This window comes from Ranitomeya imitator, chromosome 7 (assembly GCF_032444005.1).
Source record: "Ranitomeya imitator isolate aRanImi1 chromosome 7, aRanImi1.pri, whole genome shotgun sequence".
In the NCBI taxonomy this organism is placed as follows: Eukaryota; Metazoa; Chordata; class Amphibia; order Anura; family Dendrobatidae; genus Ranitomeya; species Ranitomeya imitator.
Window position 1 is genome coordinate 87,081,187 of NC_091288.1, and position 16,164 is coordinate 87,097,350.

Sequence of the window (16,164 nt, forward strand, 5' to 3'; positions counted from 1 at the left end):
AACATTAAACAGCTCCTGGTTGTAATGCAATGTGATCGGCAGCCATAATAAGCTTTCTTAAATGTGTATTATATCAACCTGGCAGAGAGACAAAGAGAATGATATTTACAAGGATATGAACTCCCGTCTCTTAAATATAATGTATTATGAATCAACACAAATCTGTGGACAAATAGATCTATATATATATACAGGTCCTTCTCAAAAAATTAGCATATAGTGTTAAATTTCATTATTTACCATAATGTAATGATTACAATTAAACTTTCATATATTATAGATTCATTATCCACCAAATGAAATTTGTCAGGTCTTTTATTGTTTTAATACTGATGATTTTGGCATACAACTCCTGATAACCCAAAAAACCTGTCTCAATAAATTAGCATATTTCACCCATCCAATCAAATAAAAGTGTTTTTTTAATAACAAACAAAAAAAACATCAAATAATAATGTTCAGTTATGCACTCAATACTTGGTCGGGAATCCTTTGGCAGAAATGACTGCTTCAATGCGGCGTGGCATGGAGGCAATCAGCCTGTGACACTGCTGAGATGTTATGGAGGCCCAGGATGCTTCAATAGCGGCCTTAAGCTCATCCAGAGTTTTGGGTCTTGCGTCTCTCAACTTTCTCTTCACAATATCCCACAGATTCTCTATGGGGTTCAGGTCAGGAGAGTTGGCAGGCCAATTGAGCACAGTAATACCATGGTCAGTAAACCATTTACCAGTGGTTTTGGCACTGTGAGCAGGTGCCAGGTCGTGCTGAAAAATGAAATCTTCATCTCCATAAAGCATTTCAGCCGATGGAAGCATGAAGTGCTCCAAAATCTCCTGATAGCTAGCTGCATTGACCCTGCCCTTGATGAAACACAGTGGACCAACACCAGCAGCTGACATGGCACCCCACACCATCACTGACTGTGGGTACTTGACACTGGACTTCAGGCATTTTGGCATTTCCTTCTCCCCAGTCTTCCTCCAGACTCTGGCACCTTGATTTCCGAATGACATGCAAAATTTGCTTTCATCAGAAAAAAGTACTTGGGACCACTTAGCAACAGTCCAGTGCTGCTTCTCTGTAGCCCAGGTCAGGCGCCTCTGCCGCTGTTTATGGTTCAAAAGTGGCTTTACCTGGGGAATGCGGCACCTGTAGCCCATTTCCTGCACACGCCTGTGCACGGTGGCTCTGGATGTTTCCACACCAGACTCAGTCCACTGCTTCCTCAGGTTCCCCAAGGTCTGGAATCGGTCCTTCTCCACAATCTTCCTCAGGGTCCGGTCTCCTCTTCTCGTTGTACAGCGTTTTCTGCCACATTGTTTCCTTCCAACAGACTTACCATTGAGGTGCCTTGATACAGCACTCTGGGAACAGCCTATTTGTTGAGAAATTTCTTTCTGGGTCTTACCCTCTTGCTTGAGGGTGTCAATGATGGCCTTCTTGACATCTGTCAGGTCGCTAGTCTTACCCATGATGGGGGTTTTGAGTAATGAACCAGGCAGGGAGTTTATAAAAGCCTCAGGTATCTTTTGCATGTGTTTAGAGTTAATTAGTTGATTCAGAAGATTAGGGTAATAGGTCGTTTAGAGAACCTTTTCTTGATATGCTAATTTATTGAGACAGGTTTTTTGGGTTATCAGGAGTTGTATGCCAAAATCATCAGTATTAAAACAATAAAAGACCTGACAAATTTCAGTTGGTGGATAATGAATCTATAATATATGAAAGTTTAATTGTAATCATTACATTATGGTAAATAATGAAATTTAACACTATATGCAAATTTTTTGAGAAGGACCTGTATACTAGCTGAAGAGCCCGGCGTTGCCTGGGCATAGTAAATATCTGTGGTTAGTTATAGCACGTCACTTCTCTTATTTTCCCATTACGCCTCTCATTTTCCCAATCACATCTTTAATTTTCCCCCTCACATCTCTCATTTTCTCCCTCACACCTCTCATTTTCTCCCTCACTCCTCTCATTCCCGCCTAACACTTGTCATTTCGACCTCACATCTGTCATTTTCCGATCACTACACTATTTTCCCTCACTCCTCTCATTTTGCACTCACACCTTTTCATTTTCACCTCACACCTCTCATTTTCACCTCAGTATACACGTTTGTCATCTCCCTTATATATAGTATACACCTGTATGTCATCTCCTGTATATAGTATATACCTGTATGTCATCTCCCCTGTATATAGTATATACCTGCTGTGTGTCATCTCCCCTGTATATAGTATATACCTGCTGTGTGTCATCTCCCCTGTATATAGTATATACCTGTATGTCATCTCCTCCTATATATAGTATATACCTGTATGTCATCTCCTCCTATATATAGTATATACCTGTATGTCATCTCCTTCTATATATAGTATATACCTGTATGTCATCTCCTCCTGTATATAGTATATACCTGTGTGTCATCTCCCCTGTATATAGTATATATCTGTGTGTCATCTCCTCCTGTATATAGTATATACCTGTAGGTAATCTGCTCCTGTATATAGTATATACCTGTAGGTAATCTGCTCCTGTATATAGTATATACCTGTGTGTCATCTCCTCCTGTATATAGTATATACCTGTATGTCATCTCCTCCTGTATATAGTATGTACCTGTATGTCATCTCCTCCTTTATATAGTATATACCTGTGTGTCATCTCTCCTGTATATAGTATATATCTGTGTGTCATCTCCCCTGTATATAGTATATACCTGTGTGATCTCCTGTATTAGACCTCGTTAACACGTTATTTGCTCAGTATTTTTACCTCAGTATTTGTAAGATAAATTGGCAGCCTGATAAATCCCTAGCCAACAGGAAGCCCTCCCCCTGGCAGTATATATTAGCTCACACATACACATAATAGACAGGTGATGTGACTGACAGCTGCCGTATTTCCTATATGGTACATTTGTTGCTCTTGTAGTTTGTCTGCTTATTAATCAGAATTTTATTTTTGAAGGCTAATACCAGACTTGTGTGTGTTTTAGGGCGAGTTTCGTTTGTCAAGTTGTATGTGTTGAGTTGTGTGTGGCGACATGCATGTAGCGACTTTTGTGAGATGAGTTTTGTGTGGCAACATGCGTGTAGCAACTTTTTGTGTGTCGAGTTGCATGTGACAGGTTAGTGTAGCAAGTTGTGTGCAGCAAGTTTTGCGCATGGCGAGTTTTGCGCGTGGTGAGTTTTATGTCTGGTGCCTTTTGAGTATGTGCAAGTTTTGTGTGAGGCAACTTTTGCATGTGTTGCAAATTTTGTGCATATGGCAATTTTTCCGCATGTGCAAGTTTTGCGTGTGGCGAGTTTTCCATGAGGTGAGTTTTGCACTTGTGGCGAGTTTTGCGTGAGCCTATTTTTTGCATGTGGCAAGTTTTGCGCGTGGTGAGTTTTGAGCGGCGACTTTTGTGTTTCGACTTTTATGTGGCGAGGTTGGCGTATGTGTGCTGAAATATGTGCTGAGGGTGGTATATGTGTTCAAGCACGTGGTAGTGTGTGGCGCATTTTGTGTGTGTGTTCATATCCCCGTGTGGTGAGTATCCCATGTCGGGGTCCTACCTTAGCAACTGTACGGTATATACTCTTTGGCGCCATCGCTCTCATTCTTTAAGTCCCCCTTGTTCACATCTGGCAGCTGTCAATTTGCCTCCAACACTTTTCCTTTCACTTTTCCCCATTATGTAGATAAGGGAAAAATAGATTGGTGAATTGGAAAGCGCGGAGTTAAAATTTCACCTCACAACATAGCCTATGACGCTCTCAGGGTCCAGACGTGTGACTGTGCAAAATTTTGTTTCTGTAGCTGTGACGCCTCCAACACTTTTCCTTTCACTTTTTTCCCCATTATGTAGATAGGGGCAAAATTGTTTGGTGAATTGGAAAGCGCGGGGTTAAAATTTCACCTCACAACGTAGCCTATGACGCTCTCAGGGTCCAGACATGTGGCTGTGCAAAATTTTGTTTCTGTAGCTGCGACGCCTCCAACACTTTTCCTTTCACTTTTTTCCCCATTATGTAGATAGGGGCAAAATTGTTTGGTGAATTGGAAAGCGCGGGGTTAAAATTTCACCTCACAACGTAGCCTATGACGCTCTCGGGGTCCAGACGTGTGACTGTGCAAAATTTTGTGGCTGTAGCTGCGACGGTGCAGACGCCAATCCCGGACACACACACACACACACACACACACACACACACACACACACATTCAGCTTTATATAGTAGATAATTGTCTAAGGGGTACTTCCGTCTGTCTGTCTGCAACTTCCGTAACTGAAATCCCGCGTCGCTGATTGGTCTCGCCAGCTGCCTGTCATGGCTGCCGCGACCAATCAGCGATGGGCACAGTCCGATTAGTCCCTCCCTACTCCCCTGCAGTCAGTGCCCAGCGCCCGCATACTCCCCTCCAGTCACCGCTCACGCAGGGTTAATGCCAGCGGTAACGGACCACGTTATGCCGCGGGTAACGCACTCCGTTAACGCTGCTATTAACCCTGTGTGTCCCCAACTTTTTACTATTGATGCTGCCTATGCATCCTAAATGGGCAGTGTAAGCGGTTTATACCTTGTGGGAATAAAAGGACTAGAAATAGGAAAAACCCAATGTGGCTAAACAAAGAAGTAAGACAGGCAATTAACAGTAAAAAGAAAGCATTTGCACTACTAAAGCAGGATGGCACCATTGAAGCTCTAAAAAACTATAGGGAGAAAAATACTTTATCTAAAAAACTAATTAAAGCTGCCAAAAAGGAAACAGAGAAGCACATTGCTAAGGAGAGTAAAACTAATCCCAAACTGTTCTTCAACTATATCAATAGTAAAAGAATAAAAACTGAAAATGTAGGCCCCTTAAAAAATAGTGAGGAAAGAATGGTTGTAGATGACGAGGAAAAAGCTAACATATTAAACACCTTCTTCTCCACGGTATTCACGGTGGAAAATGAAATGCTAGGTGAAATCCCAAGAAACAATGAAAACCCTATATTAAGGGTCACCAATCTAACCCAAGAAGAGGTGCGAAACCGGCTAAATAAGATTAAAATAGATAAATCTCCGGGTCCGGATGGCATACACCCACGAGTACTAAGAGAACTAAGTAATGTAATAGATAAACCATTATTTCTTATTTTTAGTGACTCTATAGCGACAGGGTCTGTTCCGCAGGACTGGCGCATAGCAAATGTGGTGCCAATATTCAAAAAGGGCTCTAAAAGTGAACCTGGAAATTATAGGCCAGTAAGTCTAACCTCTATTGTTGGTAAAATATTTGAAGGGTTTCTGAGGGATGTTATTCTGGATTATCTCAATGAGAATAACTGTTTAACTCCATATCAGCATGGGTTTATGAGAAATCGCTCCTGTCAAACCAATCTAATCAGTTTTTATGAAGAGGTAAGCTATAGACTGGACCACGGTGAGTCATTGGACGTGGTATATCTCGATTTTTCCAAAGCGTTTGATACCGTGCCGCACAAGAGGTTGGTACACAAAATGAGAATGCTTGGTCTGGGGGAAAATGTGTGTAAATGGGTTAGTAACTGGCTTAGTGATAGAAAGCAGAGGGTGGTTATAAATGGTATAGTCTCTAACTGGGTCGCTGTGACCAGTGGGGTACCGCAGGGGTCAGTATTGGGACCTGTTCTCTTCAACATATTCATTAATGATCTGGTAGAAGGTTTACACAGTAAAATATCGATATTTGCAGATGATACAAAACTATGTAAAGCAGTTAATACAAGAGAAGATAGTATTCTGCTACAGATGGATCTGGATAAGTTGGAAACTTGGGCTGAAAGGTGGCAGATGAGGTTTAACAATGATAAATGTAAGGTTATACACATGGGAAGAGGGAATCAATATCACCATTACACACTGAACGGGAAACCACTGGGTAAATCTGACAGGGAGAAGGACTTGGGGATCCTAGTTAATGATAAACTTACCTGGAGCAGCCAGTGCCAGGCAGCAGCTGCCAAGGCAAACAGGATCATGGGGTGCATTAAAAGAGGTCTGGATACACATGATGAGAGCATTATACTGCCTCTGTACAAATCCCTAGTTAGACCGCACATGGAGTACTGTGTCCAGTTTTGGGCACCGGTGCTCAGGAAGGATATAATGGAACTAGAGAGAGTACAAAGGAGGGCAACAAAATTAATAAAGGGGATGGGAGAACTACAATACCCAGATAGATTAGCGAAATTAGGATTATTTAGTCTAGAAAAAAGACGACTGAGGGGCGATCTAATAACCATGTATAAGTATATAAGGGGACAATACAAATATCTCGCTGAGGATCTGTTTATACCAAGGAAGGTGACGGGCACAAGGGGGCATTCTTTGCGTCTGGAGGAGAGAAGGTTTTTCCACCAACATAGAAGAGGATTCTTTACTGTTAGGGCAGTGAGAATCTGGAATTGCTTGCCTGAGGAGGTGGTGATGGCGAACTCAGTCGAGGGGTTCAAGAGAGGCCTGGATGTCTTCCTGGAGCAGAACAATATTGTATCATACAATTATTAGGTTCTGTAGAAGGACGTAGATCTGGGTATTTATTATGATGGAATATAGGCTGAACTGGATGGACAAATGTCTTTTTTCGGCCTTACTAACTATGTTACTATGTTACTATGCAGCATCAATAGTAAAAAGATGTAATGTTAAAAATAGTAACAAAAAACAACCCAAAAAACCTACTATACTCACCATCCGTAGTTCGCCGAGGCGCGCGGCTGCCGCCATCTTCCTTTCCCAGAGATGCATTGCGAAATTACCCAGAAGACTTAGCGGTCTCGGTCTGTAGAATGTAAGCCCGCAAGGGCAGGGTCCTCGCCCCTCTGTATCAGTCCGTCATTGTTAGTTTGTTTACTGTATGTGATATTTGTAACTTGTATGTAACCCCTTCTCATGTACAGCACCATGGAATCAATGGTGCTATATAAATAAATAATAATAATAATTTCGCAATGCATCCTAGGAACGGAAGATGGTGGCAGCCGCGTGCGCATCGCCAGAGTTTCACTGGATTCCGGCGGGTGAGTATATAACTGTTTTTTATTTTAATTATTTTTTTTTAACAGGGATATGGTGCCCACACTGCTATATACTAAGTGGGCTGTGTTATACACCGTGTGGCTGCTATATACTACCTGGCCAGTGTTAGATACTATGTGGGCTGTGTTATGTACTGCGTGGGCTGTGCTATATATTACATGGCCAGTGTTATATACTGTGTGGCATGTGTTATATACTACGTCGCCTGTGTTATATACTGCGTGGCTGCTATATACTCCATGGGCTGTGCTATATAGTACTTGGGCTGTGTTATATACTGCGTAGCCACTGTTATATATTGCTTGGCCTGTATTAACGCATCGGGTACTCTACAATATGTATACATGTATGTATATAGCAGCCACATAGTATATAGCACAGGCCACGTAGTATTTGTCTGCTGTATACTACATGGCTCCTATATACTACGTGGCCTGTGCTATATACTATGTGGCTGCTATATACATACATACAAATTCTAGAATACCCGATGCGTTCGATTCACATTGCGTTAATGGGTTAACGCTAGCGGACTCCGTTACATGGCGAAATTGTCGCAATTAATGCCATGCAACAGATCCGTTAGCGCACTCATTGACGGCAATGTGCTAACGGATCTCTAGCGCATCGCTAGCGCATGCCATTTTCAGCACGCGCTAGCGATGTCCCGTTAGTTTCGGACGGACAGCGGATGCGGGTATCTGCGCTAGCTGGATCGCCGAACGCGATCCCTTTTGGGACATTGTGTTAGCGCAATCCGCTAGCATATGCGCTAAACGGATTGCCCTAACGCAATGTGAACCTAGCCAAAAAGAATCGGGCCACCATCTAGTATATTATATAGTGGTTTTAGTTTTACGTATTACACCTATAAATATGGGCTATTACCCTAAGACACAGAGAGTCCCAGTGTAGAAAACTGTATACACTTAACATGACTGTCAGTGCTTCTGGGGGAGAACAGCTCTTTCATACAGGAATAGACCGCCATTTCTATTTCTTTCAGACTCCTACTGATATTAACAGAAGAAGCTTCATGGGCCTTGTAGGTTGAGAGAGTTAAGAGGCTCATGTACTTTATGGGATGTCTCAACTTTTCTCGGCTAGCAGAAAATGATCTATAGCGCCGTATGCACAGTGGTATAGCTGTATGCATGATATCAGATTTGTGACACATGCTCTTTAACCCCTTAAAGAGGGCTTTCCATCAAATGTTTCAAGTTGAACCGAACGCATCATTTTGACGTGCCACATGTAGCAATCAACAGTAATGTCAAAACGATGCACGGGGATGCATCCACATACGACGCATGTACCTGCATACACAATGTTAATTATAGGTACGCAAGACACTTGCAGATATATGCGGATCTTAAGGAAAGAAGTATGCAGGCCTATGCTGCGCACAGAAACGCTAATGTGAAACTAGCCTAATACCAATCAGTTAAGATCGACGTAGGGGAGGGGCAGCACAACCGACTTTAGCTATGTCACACTACAAACCCTTCTATCAGCTCTACTCTTCTCATAGCACTATCATCTCTGCTGTACCTCCCCTCCCCCCACTCTGTCTGGCAAAAGTCACACTTATGTCTGTTGTGCTAATGAAAACTTACAATTACTCTGCAGTTAGAGGACAATTAGTGTGCGAGATGTAATGACACCCAGCTCTGCTCTAAGTTCAGAACAATTACAATATTCTGTGAGCACAACAGACATAAATCTGACTTATCTCCAGACACACAGTATGGGGGAAGGGCAATACAGCAGAGCAGACAGTGCTATGGAAGGAGAAGACCTGATAGAAGAGTTTGCTATGTGACACAGCTAAACTCAGCTGTACTTTCAAATCATGCAGGAACTTAGACCAAGAGATCAGAGCTCTATCATATATTTTACACACCAAGAACCCTAGGATATGGTGGAGGCAGTTTCTTTCACCAGTATGCTGCTGCCTATTTATGATTGGGCAACTCATACAAAGAGAAGTACACTCCACAGTAAAAACTAATAACACTCACTTGGACTTAACTCATTAGGTCCCAAATACTTTCTTTGCTAATATCTCTGCAACAGCGAGGCGAAATTTAAAAAAAAAAAAAAGTTTAGTTCTGCAATGACTATTAAATCGTATCTTTGGTTTCACATGAAAAAAAAATGGCGAAAGGTCCTCTTTAGAGATCAGGCATTTGTTTGTTTGTGCATCTTTCTTTTTACTTTCGTTCTTTCAACAGCTGTAACTTTTTTCAATTTTCTGTCAACATTGCCAAATAAAGGTTTGTTTTTCATATGACAAAATGTAGATTTAAGTGCCACCATCCATGTCACCATAAAATGAAAAACAGGGAAAGCGACCAATGCGAGGGATTGTCACCTGATCGCTTTTTGTTACATTTTTAGAGACTTTTGGTGTTACATTTTTGTTTTCAGTTTTGGGATTCACCATAGGGATAAATATTTTTATATTTTATTTGTTTGGGAAATTAATGAGCAGAAACAAATGTGTTTTTTTTTCTATTTTTTACTATGTACATATGGAGAAAAGGGGTCGGATATAAAATTTTATATACGGTATGTTTTATAAAAATATTTTCAAATGTGTTTTGAATCTGCACTCGCCTATACAAGAGTATTCAAGTGTATTGTAAAATTACTGGTATCCTATCAAGCACATACTGACGATGGCAATCTTTGATACCATTTAAAGAGAACCTATCGCAGGATTTTGCTATGTAATCTACAGACAGGGTCATATTAGTGAAGACACAAAAGAGAATGGTAAAACCAAAAACACTCAGTTTGAAAAAATGTTTGCAGTAATCCGCAAGTGCTAGTAAAAGATGTAAATAACAGGGTATTTGGTTGATACGTTTTTTGCAAAAAATGTATACTAAGCTGCTCTACCAATCTTCACGGTATACCCATATAAGAGCAGTCCTAACTAATGTATGCAATCCCTATCTAATGTATTTAAAAACCTGATCATCTGTATATTACCTGTGTGAACAGGGTTCAGAGAGGAAAAATCCATGTGTGCATACAGGGCAGAACAGCTTTTGTGCAGCTAGCCCAAGAGGAGTGGTGGAACTCCCCAGTCTTGTAGACACAAGAGAACAATCATGGAAACAGGAACACATGGGCTACTTGCACAGTGCGTCTTCAGGTTTCTTGGTGGTGTGTGAACATGATCATACAGACTTGTTCACTGTGCAAGTAGCCCATGTGTTCCTGTTTCCATGATTGTTCTCTTGTGTCTACAAGACTGGGGAGTTCCACCACTCCTCTTGGGCTAGCTGCACAAAAGCTGTTCTGCCCTGTATGCACACATGGATTTTTCCTCTCTGAACCCTGTTCACACAGGTAATATACAGATGATCAGGTTTTTAAATACATCAGATAGGGATTGCATACATTAGTTAGGACTGCTCTGATATGGGTATACCGTGAAGATTGGTAGAGCAGCTTAGTATACATTTTTTGCAAAAAACGTATCAACCAAATACCCTGTTATTTACATCTTTTACTAGCACTTGCGGATTACTGCAAACATTTTTTCAAACTGAGTGTTTTTGGTTTTACCATTCTCTTTTGTGTCTTCAGGTTTCTTGGTGGTGTGTGAACATGTTCTTACAGACTTGTTCACTGTGCAAGTAGCCCATGTGTTCCTGTTTCCAGGGTCATATTAGTGCTGTAATACTGATTAAAATGAGACATGCAGTGAAGAAATCTGCTTTATAGTTCTTGTGTTTAAGGTTTTGCTGCAATCATGTCTTTGTGCATCAGGGTGAGCAATGGGTCAGTCTCTTGTCTTGTTGCCCTGGCCCCTCCGTCTGCCTCCTGTTGGAATGACAGGTCGCTGATCGGTCAGTGACCTGCCTCCTATTTTAAATATTGTACTTTATTTTGCCTCAAAAAAACATTAGGTCTCTCACAAAATGTGCAGTCGCATCTAAAAGTCCATTCTCAATCTGCTCCGCCCATCATGACCAGAGTGGGAGCGCACAAAAGATGAGACCGCGCACAAGAAGAGACCATAAACATTGCGCTGGTTCTCTGTGCATGGTGGGCTTCACACGAGAATTAGTATAGACTTTCAAATGCAACCGCGCATGTGCCGCAGCCATTTTGTGGGAGATCTAATGCTTTTTGGAGACAAAAGTAATGTGCAGGCAGGGCCAGCGTCAGCACCCGGCGCACACGGTCAAGTGCCGGGACCCTAGCAAGACGGGTGGGGGGCAATTTTGATAAGTGTGACCAACTTTTTGCTATTGATGCTGCCTATGCAGCATCAACAGTAAAAAGATATACTGTTAAAAATAATGAAAAAAATTGTAATGCCTTGCGAAATGATCCCACATGACGTAGCATCACACAAGACCACCACGTCATCACAGGTTATTGTTGCAAGGCATCACTGGGAACGGGAGCTGGCAGGAGCATCGCTAAGGCCTGGGCTGGATCCGGGGGTTGCCAGAAGGAGAGAATATACCGTAACTAATTTTTATTTTAATTACAGGGATATGGTGCCCAGTGCCTGGAGGAAAGTCTCCTCTCCTCCACACCCGGGTGCTATATACTACGTGGCTGTGCTATATACTACGTGGCTGTGCTATATGCTGCGTGCCTGTGCTATATACTACGTGGCTGTGCTATATGCTACGTGGCTGTGCTATATGATAAATGGGCTCTGCTATATGCTACGTGGGCTGTGTTATATACTACGTGGCTATGCTATATGCTGCGTGGGCTGTTATATACTACGTGGCTGTGTTACATAATACGTGGCTGTGCTATATGCTATTTGTGCTGTGTTATATGTTACGTGGATGTGCTATATACTACGTGGCTGTGCTATATGCTACCCATTTTGCCCTTTTACTAATGTTCTACTTTAATACTTTCTAATGTTTACGTTAAAAGGTTTTCCATTAAAAAATTGTCATTCAATGTATGTAGTTTTTGCTTTGCAGCAAGTTCAGCTAACAATAAAATGCTGAGGAAGAGGGAGTAGGTCACAAAATTGGCATATAATGGGTTGACTTATATAAAGCCCCTCTGTTGTATGGTAATGTAGAATTTACAATAGCTATCACTCATGTAAGAAGTGAAATCTGGCATTGTACTCTACCTATATTTCTCTGCTGTATCTGCGCATCATGAATCGTGGTATGTGTTAAAGGGGGGGCCACTGAGACTCTTTCGCCCGGGGTCCTCAAAAACCTGGAGCCGGCCCTGTGCGCAGGTCACTGATAGGAGGCAAGTCACTGACGGATCAGGGACCTGTCATTCACACAGGAGGCAGACAGAGGAGCCAGAGCAATGAGAAAAGAGACTGCCTGTATGTCACGCTAACAGCATTAGCTAGCTCCACTTGTATCGGTTACTCTATTCCTCAGCCTGCTTCATATAATGATACCCTACAGCCATTGGACTTGTACAGTGGCTGTCACTAAGGGGTTAAAGAGAATCTGTCACAAGATTTTTTCTGAGAGTAGTATAATCTGGGGACAGAGACACTGATTCCAGGGTGTATCACTTACTGGACTTCTTGCTGTAATTTTTATTAAAACACTATCTTATCTACTGCAGCTCTGCTAGTCCTCTCAGTGATGAGTTCTGCATAAAACCACCCCACTACAGATTGACAGTTTTTGGTCTACGCTGTGAATAGGCAGAAAGCTGGCAATCAGTGGCAGAGACGGGAATAGACCAAGCTCATGTATATTGACGATTACATTGATTCATGTCTGTTGGTCTCAGTGATAATACCTGGCTGATAAAAGTGTTGCATCAAAACTACAGCAAGCAACCCAGTGAGTAACACATCAGTGAAATCAGAGTCTCTACCCCTACATTATTCTGATGAAATACCAAATGCCTGGTGACAGATTTCCTTTAAATTGTGTCATTATCTGAAAATAATCCCTGGTGGCTCGGTGGTTAGCACTGTCGTCTGGCTGTACCGTGGCCCTGGATTCATATCTGAGCAAGAACAACGTCTGCGTTGAGTTTATATGTTCTCCCAGATTTATGTACGTTTCCTTTGGGTACACTGATTTACTCCCACACTCCAATAACACACTCACTGTTTTATATGTGCGTGTGGAATAGCATTAAGCTACTTACTGGTAGCGGCATTTCTCGGAGGCCCATGACAGCACGACGAGAGAGGGGATCCGCCCATTAGGAACAGGAAACTTACAGATACAAAAGGGCGGTACCTCTCCCTTGCCTCAGTTGTATTTCAGAGTCTTGAGAGGACTACCGCGGTTAGTGGTACACAAAAATATACACTATATACAGATTATATACAAAATATCAGACATCTATTGGGACTGGTATCATATTGTGAAATATATACATTTATAGGGAGTGCAACCCCCACGTGAATAGGGAGGGAACTAAGGGTGCTGTCATGGGCCTCCGAGAAATGCCGCTACCAGTAAGTAGCTTAATGCTTTACTCGGACTCCCATGACAGCACGACGAGAGAATTACAGAGATGTAAGCTTCCTTAGGGAGGGACTATGGCCTGTAGCACCCTTAACCCGAATGTGAGATCAGAGGAAGCCCCCAAATCCAACCTATAGTGTTTAAAGAAGGTGGACGGGGATGACCATGTGGCCGCCTTACATATCTGGTCGATTGATACTCCAGACTTTTCCGCCCAGGATGTAGCCATGGCCCTGGTGGAATGCGCCCTCAGATTCTGCGGAGCCGGACCTCCACCTGCAGTATAAGCCAAAGAGATAGCCTCCCTAATCCACTTTGCTAGTGTGTACTTTGATACCCTAAGTCCCTTTCTAGGGTTTTGGAAAGATAAAAACAACGCATCATCTTTCTTCCATGTGTCAGTAATAGAGATGTATTCTAGCAGGCATCTCCTAACATCTAATGTATGGAGTAGTTCTTCTTTAGGGTTGGAGGGATTGGGAAGGAAGGATGGTAAAACTATCTCCTGTGTCCTGTGAAACCGTGATGACACTTTTGGTAAATAGGCTGGGTCCGGTCTGAGGATTACTCTGTGTGGTAGAAACTCTGTATAAGGGGATACCCTGGAGAGCGCTTGTATGTCCCCAACTCTACGGGCAGATGTAATTGCCACAAGAAAAGCTGTCTTAAGAGATAGGGCCTTAATTGAAGCTGATTGTAAAGGTTCAAACGGCTCTCTAGTCAATGCTGACAGTACTAGGTTGAGATCCCAAGGCATAGATCTATCTTTATGTATGGGTATAGATCTAATAGATGCTTTAATGATCCTTGAGATCCAATAATTATTGGCGATGTTACATGAAAATAGAGCCCCTAGGGCCGAGACCTGTACCCTTAGAGTACTAGTGGATAGATCTAGCTCTAAGCCTTTTTGCAGAAATTCTAAGATTTGTTTTATAGGTAATCCCTCTTCTAAATTAAAATCAGAAGAGGCCAGAAATTTCCGCCAGGTTCTAGCGTAAATTGTTGTGGTTATTTGCTTTCTACTTTTCATAAGGGTCTCAATTAGACTCGGGGAGAACCCTTTGCTTTTTAGCAACGCCCTTTCAAAATCCATGCCGTTAAATGGAGATTCTTTACTTGAGGATGACTGATCGGACCCTGGTAGAGCAGATCTGGAATGCCCGGAAGTACCCAGGGGTCCTCCACTGACATGATTCTGAGCCAAGTGAACCAGGCCCTTCTGGGCCAGAATGGGGCAATCAATATAACTCTGGCTCGATCTTCTCTTATCTTCCTGACTACTAAGGGTAACAGGCCTAGTGGAGGAAATGCATACGCCAGTTGAAAATCCCATTTGATCAGAAAAGCGTCTACCGTCAGAGGATTTTCCCTGGGATTTAGGGAACAAAATTTTGTTGTCTTCCGGTTGTCCCTGGTAGCAAATAAATCTACTTCTGGATGTCCCCATTTGTGGACGATCTGATCGAACACGCAATTGTTTAGGGACCACTCCCCTTGTCTCAAGGTGTTGCGGCTTAGAAAGTCCGCTTTGATGTTTTCTTTTCCTCTTATGTGTAGAGCGGTTAGGGATAAGAAGTGATTTTCTGCTGTCTGGAACAGACGATCCGCCACTCTCATCAGTGACTCGGAATGAGTTCCACCCTGATGATTTATGTATGCGACCGCCACCTGGTTGTCCGATAGGATCTTGACATGATGACCCTGCAGATGTATGAGGAATTTTTTCACTGAAAGCTCTACTGCCATTAACTCTTTCTGGTTGGAGGAGGCTGATGTTAGGGGAGGGGACCATAGACCCTGAACCATCATGTCATCCATGTGTGCTCCCCAACCCGAAGGGCTAGCATCTGTTGTTACAACACGTGTTACCTGTGACACCCAGGGAACTCCCGCCGATAAGTTTTCACTGTCTAGCCACCACCTAAGAGATGTGAGTGCTTTTGGACCTAAGGTAATCTGATTCTGCAGGGACCCCTGTAAGATTCTATCATTAACCAGCACCTCAGATTGTAACGGTCTGGTGTGGAACTGGGCCCAACGGACGGTGGGAATGCAAGAGGTTAAAGAACCCAATAGTGACATAGCCTGTCTAAGGGTCATGGATGGCTTATCAATTGCCCTAGACACCTGTTGTTGGATATGTAACAACTTGTCGGGTGGAAGACAACACTGTTGGGATTCTGAGTTTAACAATAGTCCCAAAAATCTTTGTATTTTCTGGGGCTGTAAACGAGATTTTTCGTAATTTACAATGCACCCCAGATGCTCAAGTTTGGATGTGGCTGTCTCTAGCTGAGAACGGCAATGGTCTGCAGAGCTCCCTACTATAAGAAAGTCATCCAAGTAGGGAATAATTAGGATGTCAGACTCTCGTAAGTGCGCCATGACTTCGGCCACTAACTTTGTAAACACCCTAGGAGCTGCTGATAAGCCGAAGGGAAGAGCTCTGAACTGGAAATGGCGAATCTGGCCCCCCATTGACACATCTACTCTCAGGAATCTCTGGAAGTGTTCATGTATTGGAACATGATAGTATGCATCTTTTAGATCTACAACTACCATGAAACAGTGATTAAACAACATTTTTATTGCTGAATTGATTGTTTCCATTTTAAATGATTCATTGACCAGGAACTCATTAAGACATT

The 16,164-nt window shown here is 42.5% G+C and overlaps 1 protein-coding gene across 2 annotated transcripts in view; it reads right to left on the reverse strand.

The window, feature by feature from the left end:
* ICA1L (islet cell autoantigen 1 like) overlaps nucleotides 1-16,164 on the reverse strand; it is a 121,156-nt gene that overhangs the window by 94,785 nt on the left and 10,207 nt on the right. The window lies entirely within an intron of this gene.